This window comes from Natator depressus, chromosome 10 (genome assembly GCF_965152275.1).
Source record: "Natator depressus isolate rNatDep1 chromosome 10, rNatDep2.hap1, whole genome shotgun sequence".
Classification (NCBI taxonomy): Eukaryota; Metazoa; Chordata; order Testudines; family Cheloniidae; genus Natator; species Natator depressus.
The window spans coordinates 44,594,007-44,597,132 of record NC_134243.1 but is presented as its reverse complement, the minus strand read 5'-3'; the positions used below and the strand labels follow the sequence as shown (position 1 = coordinate 44,597,132).

Here is a 3,126-nt window from a genome sequence, read left to right as displayed (position 1 = left end):
GTGAGGCCACAGACGGAACCCATATCCCTATCTTGGCACCGGAGCACCAAGCCGCCGAGTACATAAACCGCAAGGGGTACTTTTCAATAGTGCTGCAAGCTCTGGTGGATCACAAGGGACGTTTCACCAACATCAACGTGGGATGGCCGGGAAAGGTACATGACGCTCGCATCTTCGGGAACTCTGGTCTGTTTCAAAAGCTGCAAGAAGGGACTTTATTCCCAGACCAGAAAATAACTGTTGGGGATGTTGAAATGCCTATATGTATCCTTGGGGACCCAGCCTACCCCTTAATGCCATGGCTCATGAAGCCGTACACAGGCAGCCTGGACAGTAGTCAGGAGCTGTTCAACTACAGGCTGAGCAAGTGCAGAATGGTGGTAGAATGTGCATTTGGACGTTTAAAGGCGCGCTGGCACAGTTTACTGACTCGCTTAGACCTCAGCGAAACCAATATTCCCACTGTTATTACTGCTTGCTGTGTGCTCCACAATATCTGTGAGAGTAAGGGGGAGACGTTTATGGCGGGGTGGGAGGTTGAGGCAAATCGCCTGGCTGCTGGTTACGCGCAGCCAGACACCAGGGCGGTTAGAAGAGTACAGGAGGGCGCGGTACGCATCAGAGAAGCTTTGAAAACCAGTTTCATGACTAGCCAGGCTACGGTGTGAAAGTTCTGTTTGTTTCTCCTTGATGAAACCCCCCGCCCCTTGGTTCGCTCTACTTCCCTGTAAGCTAACCACCCTCTCCTCCTCCCTTCGATCACCGCTTGCAGAGGCAATAAAGTCATTGTTGCTTCACATTCATGCATTCTTTATTCATTCATCACACAAATAGGGGGATGACTACCAAGGTAGCCCGGAGGGGTGGTGGAGGAGGGAAGGAAAATGCCACACAGCACTTTAAAAGTTTACAACTTTAAAATTTATTGAATGACAGCCTTCTTTTTTTTGGGCAATCCTCTGTGGCGGAGTGGCTGGTTGGCCGGTGGCCCCCCCACCGCGTTCTTGGGCGTCTGGGTGTGGAGGCTATGGAACTTGGGGAGGAGGGCGGTTGGTTACACAGGAGCTGTAGTGGCAGTCTGTGCTCCAGCTGCCTTTGCTGCAGCTCAACCATACACTGGAGCATACTGGTTTGATCCTCCAGCAGCCTCAGCATTGAATCCTGCCTCCTCTCATCACGCTGCCGCCACCTTTCAGCTTCAGCCCTCTCTTCAGCCCGCCACTTACTCTCTTCAGCCCGCCACTTACTCTCTTCAGCCCGCCACCTCTCCTCCCGGTCATTTTGTGCTTTCCTGCACTCTGACATTATTTGCCTCCACGCATTCGTCTGTGCTCTGTCAGTGTGGGAGGACAGCATGAGCTCGGAGAACATTTCATCTCGAGTGCGTTTTTTTTTCTTTCTAATCTTCACTAGCCTCTGGGAAGGAGAAGATCCTGTGATCATTGAAACACATGCAGCTGGTGGAGAAAAAAAAAGGGACAGCGGTATTTAAAAAGACACATTTTATAAAACACTGGCTACACTCTTTCAGGGTAAACCTTGCTGTTAACATTACATACATAGCACATGTGCTTTCGTTACAAGGTCGCATTTTGCCTCCCCCCACCGCGTGGCTACCCCCTCAACCCTTACCCCTCCCTGTGGCTAACAGCGGGGAACATTTCTGTTCAGCCGCAGGCAAACAGCCCAGCAGGAATGGGCTCCTCTGAGTGTCCCCTGAAGAAAAGCACCCTATTTCAACCAGGTGACCATGGATTATATCTCACTCTCCTGAGGATAACACAGAGAGATAAAGAACGGATGTTGCTTGAACGCCAGCAAACATACACTGCAATGCTTTGTTGTACAATGATTCCCGAGTACGTGTTACTGGCCTGGAGTGGTAAAGTGTCCTACCATGAAGGACGCAATAAGTCTGCCCTCCCCAGAAACCTTTTGCAAAGGCTTTGGGAGTATATCCAGGAGAGCCGCGAATGCCAGGGCAAATTAATCCTTTCACATGCTTGCTTTTAAACCATGTATAGTATTTTAAAAGGTACACTCACCGGAGGTCCCTTCTCCGCCTGCTGGGTCCAGGAGGCAGCCTTGGGTGGGTTCGGGGGGTACTGGCTCCAGGTCCAGGGTGAGAAACAGTTCCTGGCTGTCGGGAAAACCGGTTTCTCCGCTTGCTTGCTGTGAGCTATCTACAACCTCATCATCATCATCATCTTCTTCGTCCCCAAAACCTGCTTCCGTATTGCCTCCATCTCCATTGAAGGAGTCAAACAACACGGCTGGGGTAGTGGTGGCTGAACCCCCTAAAATGGCATGCAGCTCATCATAGAAGCGGCATGTTTGGGGCTCTGACCCGGAGCGGCCGTTCACCTCTCTGGTTTTCTGGTAGGCTTGCCTCAGCTCCTTCAGTTTCAGGCGGCACTGCTTCGGGTCCCTGTTATGGCCTCTGTCCTTCATGCCCTGGGAGATTTTGACAAAGGTTTTGGCATTTCGAAAACTGGAACGGAGTTCTGATAGCACGGATTCCTCTCCCCATACAGTGATCAGATCCCGTACCTCCCGTTCGGTCCATGCTGGAGCTCTTTTGCGATTCTGGGACTCCATCATGGTCACCTCTGCTGATGAGCTCTGCATGGTCACCTGCAGCTTGCCACGCTGGCCAAACAGGAAATGAGATTCAAAAGTTCGCGGTTCTTTTCCTGTCTACCTGGCCAGTGCATCTGAGTTGAGAGTGCTGTCCAGAGCGGTCAAAATGGAGCACTCTGGGATAGCTCCCGGAGGCCAATACCGTCGAATTGTGTCCACAGTACCCCAAATTCGACCTGGCAAGGCCGATTTAAGCGCTAATCCACTTGTCAGGGGTGGAGTAAGGAAATCGATTTTAAGAGCCCTTTAAGTCGAAATAAAGGGCTTCATCGTGTGGACGGGTGCAGGTTTACATCGATTTAATGCTGCTAAATTTGACCTAAAGTCCTAGTGTAGACCAGGGCTAAGGGTTTTATACTGCTGCTCATCCCTGCAGCATCTGGGCACCTTCCATGTAAAATCAGTAGCAAAGTCCCTTGTGAACTTCATGGAGTCTCCTGTCCTGCTCAGTATGCTGAACCAGTCTGAGCTGGTGCATCGCCCTGT

General features: G+C 51.1%; 1 pseudogene; it reads right to left on the bottom strand.

Annotated features, from left to right (window-relative positions):
* Positions 1-1,025: 1,025 nt before the first annotated feature.
* LOC141994481 (uncharacterized) lies at positions 1,026-2,643 on the bottom strand (annotated as a pseudogene).
* Between the last annotated feature and the right edge of the window lie 483 nt (positions 2,644-3,126).